The following is a 15,221-nucleotide window of genomic DNA, read 5'->3' as shown; positions in this document are numbered from 1 at the left end:
CATAAACGCCACGGTGGTCTAGCGGTTAGAACGCTGGCCTTGTAATCCTGGGGTCTGGGGTTTGATTCCCGGCGGTGCCCGAATTTATAACTTGTGTTGGGCAAGGCCGTGGTCTAGGCAACACGGAGTTTTCCTCTGTGGCATCCCAACAATTACTCCATTCACACACAGAAGAAGGCAATGGCAAACCACTTCTGGATCATCTGCCAAGAACGTATATGAACAGGTCCCAGTCCGAGAAAAGGATGGAAGGATCCTGTTCATATGGACCTGTCGTCAGACAGAACACTAAATAATAATAAGATGAGGTGGTCTAGCGGTTAGAATGCTGGCCTTGTAATCCTGGGGGTCTCGGGTTCGATTCCCGGCGGTGCCCGAATTTATAACTTGTGTTGGGCAAGGCCGTGGTCTAGGCAACACGGAGTTTTCCTCCGGGGGCTTCCCCGGTTTCTCCGTGGCATCCCAACAATTACTCCATTCACACACAGAAGAAGGCAATGGCAAACAACTTCTGGATCATCTGCCAAGAACGTATATGAACAGGTCCCAGTCCGAGAAAAGGATGGAGGGATCCTGTTCATATGGACCTGTCGTCAGACAGAACACTAAATAATAATAAGATGAGGTGGTCTAGCGGTTAGAATGCTGACCTTGTAATCCTGGGGTCTCGGGTTCGATTCCCGGCAGTGCCCGAATTTATAACTTGTGTTGGGCAAGGCCGTGGTCTAGGCAACACGGAGTTTTCCTCCGGGGGCTTTCCCGGTTTCTCCGTGGCATCCCAACAATTACTCCATTCACACACAGAAGAAGGCAATGGCAAACCACTTCTGGATCATCTGCCAAGAACGTATATGAACAGGTCCCAGTCCGAGAAAAGGATGGAAGGATCCTGTTCATATGGACCTGTCGTCAGACAGAACACTAAATAAATAATAAATAACACACTCATACAGGAGGGTTTCATTTCATAAAGACATCTCGTAAAAAGTTGTAAACATTTATAATATGTAACTTCGGTTTTCGCGTGTGACTCGCGTCGAATGTTGAGTATCATCCGGCGTTTCGGCAGACACTGCAGTCGCCATCTTTACATTCGCCTTGAATATTTTGCCACCGCAATCACCCGACGTTGTGCAGTCTTAACTACCACTGACAGAGTCATTAATGAAACTACTAAATAAATATTTGCAGAAATATTTTTTCCCCAAGCCATCACATTCGCTCCCAATTGTACAAATCTTATGCAAAAACTATACAAATTCTAAACAGGTGCCTGTAGGAGCGTTTGGTTAAGAGATTCGTCCCTAAAATTTGTCTGCATTAGAGGCTCAAAGGGGCTTCACAATTAGATTAAAATAATAAGTAACTATGATGCAATATATAATTAATTATTATGATTATTATTTGTGCCCTCCTACAGCTCGTGAAGGAAATAGAGCATTGGAAAGGAACCATATTTGTTTTTAATTAATAGAACCAAATATGTAATAAAATGGAAAGAAGGAAAGGTAAAAAGACGAAGTTAAGTAAAGTCACGCCGTGGTTTTCTTCTGCGACAGATTGGAATGCTAGAACGGAGGGAGACAGGTACTGCTCCGTGGACAGAAAGAACGGTCTCTGAAGATGATGACTGTTAATTATAGTTTCATCAGGAGAAGCGCTGCGGTGTTGTGGTAATAAGCTCCCTGTCCTACACATACAGGACCCCCAAAACCCCACCCACCATCATTGGTAGCTACACTAGTAATCAAAGTGGTACATCGCATAAAGCCATAATAAAATCTATTACCTCAGGCTACGTGGATACTTCCCACTGACAAAAACATTGTTTTGTAAGATGCTCAACAAATATGCTCACAAGATGTTTAATTTTTTTTATTATCGTGCATATTGCTAACAGTCCAAAGAATCAATATTGCAAGATTTGTTTTACGCCGTATATTTATTTAAGATACATTTTAATAATATCCCCCCATCTATTCGCAGGTCTACCAAATTGTCTCTTCCCTTCATGTTTTCGTACAAAGATTTTGTATGTAGTCATACACGTGTGTTAATCGTACCGCCAATGTTTTCATCCTTAATTTAATCACTCTGATTCACGAAGATCGACGTCGTACCATCAACGACTTGTGCGACATTGTTGGGATAGGCTATGGGACCTGTCAGCTGATTCTAAAGGAAGAACTCCACATGCGACGCATCATGACAACGCGCCAGCGCACACCGCCCTCAAAGTTCGGCAGTTTTTGGCCTCAAACACCATGGCCGTCATCCCGCACCCTCCTTATTCGCCGTGTGACTTCTTCCTCTTCCCAAAGATGAAAATTCAGCTAAAGGGAAGGAGATTTGAGACGATAGAAGAGATTCAGGCAGAATCGCAGATGGTGATTGACAGGCTGACAAAGAAAGATTTCCAGGGATGCTTCCAGGCTTGGCAGCGGCGCTGGGATCGTTGTGTTCACTCTCAGGGGAACTAATTCGAGGGTGATGGATGAATTTAATACCTGAGATAAGTGTACGGGTTTTTATAGGCTCAGTCTTGAAACTTTCCGATCGCACCTCGTATTTGTATCTGGTAATTATAAAGTTTCTCCTTCCTTATCATTCATTTTCTACTTTGTGTCCACACGTTTTCCTGAGCACTCCTCGCTCAAAATACCTCAGTGTATTTTATTTTATGAGGCTTATGGAACTATAACTTCATGATCACTAGATCGTCCGAATTATTTGTAAAAAAAAAATATAGCCACGTAGCTTATTCAGCGTAGCATCGGCAAACAATGATCTTTCGGGGCTGCAGAAACTGACATCCGAAATGCAATAATTAGAGGCGAAACAACAGAATATCGGATTACATGTATCTAGAACCGTGAAAGTAGCTGTATTCCGATTGTTACTTCTTTTGTGTATTAGGAGGCATTGTTTCGTCGTGAAACCAATATTGTATCGTATAATAAACGTACACAGTCATCTCGCTCTGAAACAGGGGTATCCAAAACACAGACAACGGGCCGTATCCGACCTGACGGGTTTTTGATCCCGAATTTGGAATTAAAAATCGTTCAGTTGGAGTTTGACTTTTGAATGCGACTCGGTATAAAATGTACGATTTTTAATTAAATAGATTGATTTATGTGTGGGGTAGGGAAGACATCTGATTCGAAAAATGTATTTAAAATGAGAGAGAGATGTGGGCATCTAGTTCAGGGTTAGAAGGTGGTAATGTTGATCACCAGTGGTGATCAACGTGGAGGTGATAAGTTATTGATGGTTCTAATAATGGCGGAGGAGAGGAAAAGGAAGTAATCGATGATGATAACAGAGAGAAGAATAGTACGATGAGGGTAATGGAGGAAAAGATAAGAGTATTGCTAAATTTTCAGAAGTCTTGTACTTATGGATTTAGAAAGGGTGAATAGAAAATTCCATTCATGTTTGGTGGCTTGCTACTAAATAATTTTTGATATACATTTTATAAAATTTTTAGAACCAGTTGCGGATTTGTTAATTTGCAATTGTGACCTGGTAACCTGCGTTGAAAAACTCTGTTTAATTACGAGAGGATTCACAGAGTTCTTCGTGGCTGCAATCTGCAAGATTTGAAGTCATTTCTAAAATCAAACCTTGGTTTGATTCTGTTGTTTCTACTTTATTTTTCATATATATATATATATATATATATATATATATATACCGTAAATTTTTTAGGGAATATTTGAATCTCTTTTGTTGTCATTTTGTAAGCTGTGTGAAAGTATCGGCACATTGATTTTTCGCCAAAACATTGGTTTGCTTAGTCTATATTAGCTTTGATTTGAAACATCAGTGAAAGGATGTCATCAAATCGTGTTCTGTAACTGTTACTGACTACGATATGCCTGTTTAATAAGCTACTATTTATTCATATTTTACCATAATCAACTTCTAAACCATTAACCTAGTTTCTTACGTGTCTCACAGTTTTTGATCGTGTTGTGTTTTCGTGACTGATTGGTAGAAAATTTAAATCTGTTTTTAAATACTGTGTCTTTAGAGACTGAGGAACAACCACAGAATGTGCAAGGAAGACTTTCCGCCCGAAGTACTAAAGGTTTCCTGCCGAATACCTGCCCATAGTGTTATAGATCTGTTATTTTATAATGTACCTTGTCCAGCGCAAGAGGGGAGGGAAAACAGTAATGGAGGGGGTAAGGCAACGATCAGAGATATCGATATCAAGAGGAGAATTAATAGCAGAATAGCAATAGATATCACGGAAAATACTGATAATTTGTTTCCATAACACAATTTGATATTTTGCAGAATATTTACCAATGTTCCATTAGACTTTTGAATGCAACTCTAGGAAGTGATATTTTTATAGTTGCTAGTATCACCGCGCTAAAATTTCGAAATTCGAATTGCTTGGCTGGCAGAAAATTGGCCCGGATACAAAGATCTTCCAAAATACCTGTAATTGTTAGAAACCAAAGGCACTTAAATATCAATTTTTAATACAAGTCTTTGAGACGGAACGGTCTGATAAGATTAAACCATGATTAAGAAGAAGAATGTGATAATAGAGTGTCTCATAACCTCATTTATGGACCATAAAGTAGGGTTAATCCCCAGATACGAGGTTAAATGGATACCATGACGTAAGGGTGACACAGCTGGTAATGTAGGGGAATCCCTGCCCTAAACAGATACGACTTGGTAGTGAGCTGATAGTGAAACCGAATTCAGTAAACGCAAACTTTGATGTCTTGGTAGGTTGGCTTAGCGCAGCCATTTCTGACATCTGCTGTGAGGTATCTGGTTCAAATCTCGGTTGGTGTTGCAGCTGCTCACAGAGTCAACAGAAACCTCTGAAAGAATTCGGACGCAAAGAATTCTGTGTAACTGACAACTGCCTTTAAATGACTTACGAATTAATCAACACATCTCAGCAACTCCGTGATACAAGAACAATCTCCTATTGACTGACAGACCTCGGGGGCTATCGGAGACGTCTTGTAGTTTTTCACTGTTCTACGTCCGTATTTGTTGGCTTTGTTTACAAACAGTTTCAATCGGATTGAAGCTGAATTTTATTAAATACCAATAAAATGCATATATAAAACAATTAATTTAACAAACTGCGGTAGACACCTTAATATGAAGGACAAAAGACTCTTCTTTATAAATTTCCGTAACTTGTTAAATTTCTATTTGCTTTTCACAAGTTCATAAAATGTAAAAAAAAAATGTTTTCTGTACAAGCGTTTGATGTTCGCTACTATTCACATTTCTTAACCTCCTTAAGACTGCGCCCAATTTCGCACGTAGTGAGTGTGGGCCCAGATATTTATGGCCAGACAGTGTATCCTTTGGGCAGAAATATTTACGCTTCCAACACACGTTCGGCATTTGTGCCACATCAAACCATTCGCATTGAGTCAGATTAGTTGCATTCTGCAGTTCAAGGACCACGACGTTAAAGGGAATATCCCTGTTTATCCATTTTCATTTTACGTGTTCACTTCATCTAAATTCTGGACCTTGGATTTCATCAGAAATCCCTTCAAGTCACAGCGATGACTACCAAACCCTTTCTTTGCTACCCAAACCACCACCAGCAAAAGAAACTTTATAAAGAAAATTAAGTTATTATAAAAGTTTTGTGTTGTGTGCCTAGTTGAGACATGGAAGAAAATGCACTGATGATGAGTGGTACTGAGACAGGGGGGGGGGGGGGCTGGGAGTTTTGACGATATGGGGTGGGGTGGGGTTGATGCTTCACTCATTTCAAGTGTGCATATATATATATAGTATATGGGTCTCTTACTGGTCGGATCAATAATAAAGTTCTCCCTTCTCATCATATATATACCTATATACAGCATGCACACAAGTCCTCCAATCCTATCCATTCTCTTTCCCACGCGCTACTTCTTCTCCTTCTTCTTCTTCTTCTTCTTCTCCGCTTGGCTTCTCTCATTAGCGCTATACTCTGCTTGCTTGAGACAATTCCAGTCCACGAATGCGCACAGCTCACCCCCTGGACCCGCGCTTGCTACCACTACCCTCTCATTTCTCTTACAACCCCCTCCTTTCCTTCCCTGTACCACCATCGCCACCCTTGGTTTTAAAATATATATATAAAAAAAAGAAAGAATTCGCCCGGCGTCTCCTGCACGTAGGGTATTCTGCCCACGTGGAGAGAAGGCAGACTTTATAATGTGAAGAAAGAGACGCACGCAAGTGAAAAAGAAAAGTCCGCTCGTCCCATCCTACTACCCCCCTCCCCCCCTCATTCTAATTTCGGAAAAGAAAAAAAATTAAAATAAGAAATAGCACCAAGGGGGTGAATGGATGCTTAGGGCTAGAGACGCAGGCAAGAAATTTTCAGTTATAGGGTTTTCGCCTTCGGGGTGAAAGTGCTATGTGAAGTCAATGGTACGGTGTTAATGTCCTTCTTCCAAGTTGAGGAGAAGTCTGTGAGACGATTTTCGGGGGGGGGGGGGTGGAGTGGTGGTGGATGGTTTTAAGATCGAACGAGTGCTTCAACCCTCTCACACACACTCACCCTCTGTCCTCTAGTCTCTGGATAACAGTAGAACTCACTTTGCATTTTATGTTTCAGAGATAGTCGTGTAAAATGACGAGGGGGGGGGGGGGTCGCGCACCGCAGTTCAGAGCCCTGGACTCGATTTGAGTCGTCTTGGTCAATGTAGAGTTTTTTTTTATCACAGTGACCCCAGAGGGGTAAGGGGAGGTTACCGGAATCTTGTCTCTCAGACACTTAACATCTTCACCTCCGCGAGAAACTCGAATCTCGGAGAGTTCCGCTGTTGGCGAACGAGAATCATGAGAAGTGACGCACGATATCTCGAAACGGATCGACCGCGATGTAAAATGAAACTCGAATTCTAACTCAAAGTTCTGTGAGAATCTTAGAAGAATACAGGATACAGGTGGGAAATCCAATGAATGTTAGAGTAATGGTTGAAAACATGAGAAGAAAAACGCGTATGAAAATAAATTAAAAACAAGAATAATCATAAATAGTAACTGAATAAAAAACAATAATTCAAGTAAGAGTTCAAGGCGATTCAAACAAGAAAATGCAAATTATATGAATAAATAACATAACGACGGGTTTGAAGCGGAAAATATTAATCAGAATATAGAAATTAAAATATGTAGAAACAGTTTAATTGCACGTTATAAGTCAAGGAGGCTAAGATGGGGTGGGCATGCAGCAAGGTTGGTGAAGGAAGGAGATGTTGCTGTATTTTTGATGGGGGTGATACTACGTCTCTGTGGAAACGAGGCCGCTAAGAGGCCCAGCGTCTGATACATGAGCAGCGGTGGAGGGAGAAACCAAAAATCTCGGAGAAAAAATCCTTCCGAGTGCCACAAATCACGCTTTGAATGACCTGGTCTGCGAACCTGTACCTCCAAAGTTAGAATTAAATGACTAACCGACTGAGTTATGGCAAGGGCGAAAACAAGGAATACTTTAAGGATATTAAATTGAAAATTTCTTTGAAAATTGTCGCTTAAAATACCGAGGAACTGGGGGTGGGGGGGGGGGGTATCATTAAGGAGAAGCAGTTTTCTGAATTTGGGGGTTGGTAGAAGTGGCTCAGGACAACGGATGGTGTTCGTCCGTTTATCTTACGCATTTGTTCTGATATTTAATAGCGACACGTATGTCTGGAATAACTCAAAAGAGAGACAGTTGGAACCGCGCACAGTTGGCGGACGTTATCCAACGCCCTCCGACGGTCGTAGCAACCGGGACTCTATCGGTGCACTGCTGTGTGTGCCCTTTGCTTCGTCGTCACGTGTCATCATGGCAGAAAACGACTAATTTTCTTCCTAATTCAGTTCCTTGGTCACACTTAATATATTTCCATAATTACTCGCAAACAGGCGATGGTTGGCAATAACCATTATCAGGGACGCGAGCTTAGAGACGCCTGAAGTGGATGCCATAAGTAATCCAATAACAGAGATCGTGTGACATAATTGTATCCCTTAATTTTAATTGCGTAATTAAAAAGAAATTGCAGTAATCAGGACAGTTCCTAGGGCTGAAATAGTAATTTTTCCTGGCTGTCTCTGTCTGTCTGTGAAAACTGACTTGAAAATGAGAGCTAGATATGAGAAAGCGGTTAACGAGATTCTGGCATTAGGTGCTAGAAATATACAAAATTTGTTCTTACTGATTCTCTAGATTGAAGAGAATTTCGTACCATATGCTTAGTGATCTTATCAACAAAGTACTAATTACAGTATCTGGTCTCAAGTAACAAGTAGGAGATAATTGCTTAGTCAGTGAATTAATAGTTTTACCTTAAGATAGTTAGGACGAGACGTGTAGGGAGATGGATGAAGAATGTAGTCGGAATACCTGAGATTAGATGACCACTTCCTAGACCTTGGCTTAGATGGATGGATAATATTAAAGTGGATCTTAAATGTATATTTATGAGAAAATGAACGAGATTAAGGTGGCTCAGGGTCCAATGCCGGGCTTCTGTAAACACGGCAGTGAGCCTTCGCTTAGAAAGGGGGGAATATTTTGACCAGCTCATCGACTATAAGCTTTTTAAGTGCAAAGAACACACGTGAGTTGGGTGATTGGTTCAAGAAGGTTAACTAAAATATTTACAATTAATCTTTGCGTTCTGTATTGATTTTAGTAAGCATTTAGGCTGTTTTCAAAGATTGTTTGTAGGTAACATATCCTGTCAGTATTAATTCAAGGAAAATATTTCATATCCAACAATTTTGCGACTTATAATTTAGTTTAATTTACCTGAAAATGACAGATTTGTTGATTATGAAGTGCTCGATTTTTCCGGGACTTTGTATAGTGATTTCATGAATTCTAGTCCTTGAAATTACTGTGCAGTCCACGGGTTGCAACCACTGGTTTATGGGTTTAACCCTGCTTCGACTTCACCAGATATGTTCACCTCTGAAACGTCGTTCTAACTTCTAGCAGTGTGCACTCTTCTCCCTGATGAAGGAGGTGGCAAGGGCCTCTGAAACGTCGGAAAACTTCTAGCAGAATACACGGCACAACAACCCACCTGAAACCCTACACATGTTTGTGGTTAAATCACAGGACATGCCGAATGTAAACACAGGCACTTCGATAATGTCAGTGGTAATAAAAATAATTCTTCCATCGAAACCCTAAAATCTGGCTCAGTTCAATTCTGCAGGCCGTGTTCTGTTCATGAAAGTCCGTCAGTTCGCTACAGTATGTCGGAGGCGTAGGCCAGATGATAACTATTCTACGCTTTGCAACTGTGAATCTGAAACTTTCTGTGTTTTGTGAGGTCGCATTAGTAGGCTTACAGTTCAGAAGCCTTCATTATTTGAACTAAACGCCGACAGAATTACGAGACAATACAAGTGGAAGACAGAGCGGTTTATGAAAGTTTTTCACGACAATTCGACTGGTTGTATGTTAAATAATTTTAGTCCAGTAGCAAATGACTGATGTAACAGTTATACTATGCGGTTTCGTTCAGCGGTAATGCTCCAGAATTGTACCCGGGAAATACCAAGTTTAAATCCCGGCCGAAGACTGGTTACTCTGACTGGAATCTTTCGTTGTTTTCCTCAGTACCTCACCTAATTCGGCGCTGCATAACTTCAATGGCCTTCATGGATAATCACGATTAGACAAATGAATTAAATGCTGAAAGTCACAGTGTGGTGGTACTTACTCCTTACTATTCCGGTCAAAAGACCCCACTAACCTGTGTCAAACAAACAAATTCATTACAAATAGGCCTAGTTTTGGTGAAGATATTGCTAGACCTACGCGCAGGAAAACACGGAAAAAAGAAACACGAGTGTTAGATGTAATCGGTCTAAATGAAGATGGATACTAGGAGCTCTTTCCTCAGGGTTAAGGCAGCCGGAGGAGATCAGTCCCCTTTATCTGGTCCCGAAATTAAGAAATTAGCTACGCTCCCCTATATCATTTCCATGTGTATTATTGATCGATTCTTTACGATATGGGGAGAGAGATAATCGAACTGAAGATTTGGTGTCAGGCTGAATCCAGTGTTGACATCCGATTGGCTAATGGTCCAGCCTGTTAGGTAAATTTACTGCATAGTGAATGGACATACTCTAGCTTGTTGATGTTGGGATTCCGTGCTCTGCTGGTAAAGGCAGCTGGAGCGTGAATTTGACCTCTCACCTGCAGATAGCATGAGTGTTTTTGAGTAACGTGAGTGCTGATGAGTGAGTGTGGGGGGAGTTATTGGAGCTCAGCGAGGGGGAGAACGGAAATGGGGATAAAAAGTGACGGAGAAGGTTGGATAATCCGGTTATTGGGCTGAGTTAAGGGTGAAGTTTCATCCGTGTCTTAAAGAACATAAAAGGAAGAGACCATATACACATATAAGTAAGACGTCCTGTCACATAAAATTAAGTAAAGAGAACGTGGAGTCTGTCTGACGGAAAGATTCGTACATCGATTTGTGGACTGCACTGGTATCGAAGTGGTGCCTCCTGCCAGAGAAACGGGGGGCCTAACCTCACCATCTGAGACTGCAAGGTCACTTTCTACTTCTGTACTGCCTCCCAGAGGCCGCTACAGTCTTAATACCAAGAAGAGGTTTCTTGCGGAGTACAAAACCAGAAGCCTTCGCTCTTGTCCCAGCAGCCAGTGCGTGGGTTCCATGCGGCATATTAATGACGCGCTAATAAATGACACACACACGTACAGCGGAGGCCGGGGGGAGGCAGGAGAGGAAGTAATTTAAGGAGGAACTGTAAAATATCGATTGGTGTTAAGGGAGAGTTAAGGAAGAAGAAGAAGAAGAAGATGATGTGGAGGAGGGTGCTACATACACATACAGCATCTTCCAGTCCCCCCCCCCCCCACCCCAAAAGATTCGTAATGAATTCCACCACTCCATGCTGTAGGGGACCAAGTAAGATGGATGGGCAAGCTACTTCTTTGGCTCTGCCTACTTTCTTATTCTCTTCAGCGTGATTCTGTTATAAGCTACCGGGGGACACCGCCCCAAGCACGGTGACCTTCCCCATAGACTGTTAATTAAGACGTGCAAGAACCATGGTCCAGGGAAACGAGGATGAAAACGTGAGTTCTTCCTGTCGCCACGATCGCCCTGTTTTGTCCTCTCTTTCGAGAGGCCTCTGCTTCGAATACCGGCCTCGAACAGGACAGCTGAAATTTTCTGTCAAGGCAAATAGACTACTTGTATGACACGTTAGACTTTTTAGACCCGGGGGGCGCAATTATGAGGCTCGGGATGTAATTAGTTGTTATTTACAAAACACTGGGGCATTTGAATCCTGTACTTTACAAACGCGCGGGTGTCTTGTCTACGTTACCGGTTTGTAGCGTTAATCTCTGCCACGAGAATAAAACAGAAGCTTGAGTAAAAGAAAGAAATGTTTAATTATATCTTGTGGTTTTAAATGTATATGGTAATCCTGTGCCTCCATCATCAGGGTGATCGTTGGTAAACTTTTATCAGACAACCCAGAAGACAGCCGATTTGCCCTGATGATGGAGGCAGCAAGAACCTCTGAAGCGTTGGTAAACTTTTATCACATTACACGGCGCTACAACCCAGAAGACAGCCGATGTGCCCTGATGATGGAGGCAGCAAGAACCTCTGAAGCGTTGGTAAACTTTTATCACATTACACGGCGCTACAACCCAGAAGACAGCCGATGTGCCCTGATGATGGAGGCAGCAAGAACCTCTGAAGCGTTGGTAAACTTTTATCACATTACACGGCGCTACAACCCAGAAGACAGCCGATTTGCCCTGATGATGGAGGCAGCAAGAACCTCTGAAGCGTTGGTAAACTTTTATCACATTACATGGCGCTACAACCCAGAAGACAGCCGATGTGCCCTGATGATGGAGGCAGCAAGAACCTCTGAAGCGTTGGTAAACTTTTATCACATTACACGGCGCTACAACCCAGAAGACAGCCGATTTGCCCTGATGATGGAGGCAGCAAGAACCTCTGAAGCGTTGGTAAACTTTTATCACATTACACGGCGCTACAACCCAGAAGACAGCCGATTTGCCCTGATGATGGAGGCAGCAAGAACCTCTGAAGCGTTGGTAAACTTTTATCACATTACATGGCGCTACAACCCAGAAGACAGCCGATGTGCCCTGATGATGGAGGCAGCAAGAACCTCTGAAGCGTTGGTAAACTTTTATCACATTACATGGCGCTACAACCCAGAAGACAGCCGATGTGCCCTGATGATGGAGGCAGCAAGAACCTCTGAAGCGTTGGTAAACTTTTATCACATTACACGGCGCTACAACCCAGAAGACAGCCGATGTGCCCTGATGATGGAGGCAGCAAGAACCTCTGAAGCGTTGGTAAACTTTTATCACATTACACGGCGCTACAACCCAGAAGACAGCCGATGTGCCCTGATGATGGAGACAGCAAGAACCTCTGAAGCGTTGGTAAACTTTTATCACATTACACGGCGCTACAACCCAGAAGACAGCCGATGTGCCCTGATGATGGAGACAGCAAGAACCTCTGAAGCGTTGGTAAACTTTTATCACATTACACGGCGCTACAACCCAGAAGACAGCCGATGTGCCCTGATGATGGAGGCAGCAAGAACCTCTGAAGCGTTGGTAAACTTTTATCACATTACACGGCGCTACAACCCAGAAGACAGCCGATGTGCCCTGATGATGGAGACAGCAAGAACCTCTGAAGCGTTGGTAAACTTTTATCACATTACACGGCGCTACAACCCAGAAGACAGCCGATGTGCCCTGATGATGGAGGCAGCAAGAACCTCTGAAGCGTTGGTAAACTTTTATCACATTACACGGCGCTACAACCCAGAAGACAGCCGATTTGCCCTGATGATGGAGGCAGCAAGAACCTCTGAAGCGTTGGTAAACTTTTATCACATTACACGGCGCTACAACCCAGAAGACAGCCGATGTGCCCTGATGATGGAGACAGCAAGAACCTCTGAAGCGTTGGTAAACTTTTATCACATTACACGGCGCTACAACCCAGAAGACAGCCGATGTGCCCTGATGATGGAGGCAGCAAGAACCTCTGAAGCGTTGGTAAACTTTTATCACATTACACGGCGCTACAACCCAGAAGACAGCCGATGTGCCCTGATGATGGAGACAGCAAGAACCTCTGAAGCGTTGGTAAACTTTTATCACATTACACGGCGCTACAACCCAGAAGACAGCCGATGTGCCCTGATGATGGAGGCAGCAAGAACCTCTGAAGCGTTGGTAAACTTTTATCACATTACACGGCGCTACAACCCAGAAGACAGCCGATGTGCCCTGATGATGGAGACAGCAAGAACCTCTGAAGCGTTGGTAAACTTTTATCACATTACACGGCGCTACAACCCAGAAGACAGCCGATGTGCCCTGATGATGGAGGCAGCAAGAACCTCTGAAGCGTTGGTAAACTTTTATCACATTACACGGCGCTACAACCCAGAAGACAGCCGATGTGCCCTGATGATGGAGACAGCAAGAACCTCTGAAGCGTTGGTAAACTTTTATCACATTACACGGCGCTACAACCCAGAAGACAGCCGATGTGCCCTGATGATGGAGGCAGCAAGAACCTCTGAAGCTTTGTTGAACTTTTATCACATTACACGGCGCTACAACCCAGAAGACAGCCGATGTGCCCTGATGATGGAGACAGCAAGAACCTCTGAAGCGTTGGTAAACTTTTATCACATTACACGGCGCTACAACCCAGAAGACAGCCGATGTGCCCTGATGATGGAGGCAGCAAGAACCTCTGAAGCGTTGGTAAACTTTTATCACATTACACGGCGCTACAACCCAGAAGACAGCCGATGTGCCCTGATGATGGAGGCAGCAAGAACCTCTGAAGCGTTGTTGAACTTTTATCACATTACACGGCGCTACAACCCAGAAGACAGCCGATGTGCCCTGATGATGGAGACAGCAAGAACCTCTGAAGCGTTGGTAAACTTTTATCACATTACACGGCGCTACAACCCAGAAGACAGCCGATGTGCCCTGATGATGGAGACAGCAAGAACCTCTGAAGCGTTGGTAAACTTTTATCACATTACACGGCGCTACAACCCAGAAGACAGCCGATGTGCCCTGATGATGGAGGCAGCAAGAACCTCTGAAGCGTTGGTAAACTTTTATCACATTACACGGCGCTACAACCCAGAAGACAGCCGATGTGCCCTGATGATGGAGGCAGCAAGAACCTCTGAAGCGTTGGTAAACTTTTATCACATTACACGGCGCTACAACCCAGAAGACAGCCGATGTGCCCTGATGATGGAGGCAGCAAGAACCTCTGAAGCGTTGGTAAACTTTTATCACATTACACGGCGCTACAACCCAGAAGACAGCCGATGTGCCCTGATGATGGAGGCAGCAAGAACCTCTGAAGCGTTGGTAAACTTTTATCACATTACACGGCGCTACAACCCAGAAGACAGCCGATGTGCCCTGATGATGGAGGCAGCAAGAACCTCTGAAGCGTTGGTAAACTTTTATCACATTACACGGCGCTACAACCCAGAAGACAGCCGATGTGCCCTGATGATGGAGGCAGCAAGAACCTCTGAAGCGTTGGTAAACTTTTATCACATTATACGGCGCTACAACCCAGAAGACAGCCGTCTTCGGACTCACCGCATGTGAGAATGTTCTGGTATCGTCGCTGTCAGTTGTGTGTGTGTGTCGAAATTGTGAAAGGTTGGCCGAGGTTGGCTTTTCCACTACCCAAAGACGGGAGTAGCCGCCCGAAGAAAAGTTGCACTGTGAGGAAAAATCCGCAGTGATTGGAAGGGACTGTACATCGTAAGGCCAATATGGTCACTGTGGTATAAAGTAAAAAAAAGAAAACTTTAAACCTGGCAGAAGTTACGTAGCAGCTCGCAAAAAATGTGTGGAGCTCCTGTTCGCTTTCATCTTTACTAATTAGCAACACTTGTTTTCTTTCGCCATATCCTAGAGATTCTTAAGAAAAGTCATAAATGGGCATCATTATGGCTACCTGTTTGTACAGCACTGACCAGAAGATTTAAAACTGCATCAGGGACGATGTGTTTTTTTTTTAAATTATTTTTGCTATTCTTTTCCTTTCCTTCTCATCCCATTTCTTTCTTTTATTTTTATCCTTTTCTTTTCTTTAAGAAGTTACCATGCAAGACTTCAATCTTACTCT

The sequence above is a fragment of the Zootermopsis nevadensis genome, unplaced genomic scaffold, assembly GCF_977971745.1.
Source record: "Zootermopsis nevadensis isolate Lab colony 2312 unplaced genomic scaffold, Znev_1.0 Znev_ptg000030l, whole genome shotgun sequence".
In the NCBI taxonomy this organism is placed as follows: domain Eukaryota; kingdom Metazoa; phylum Arthropoda; class Insecta; order Blattodea; family Termopsidae; genus Zootermopsis; species Zootermopsis nevadensis.
This window is presented reverse-complemented; position numbering follows the sequence as displayed.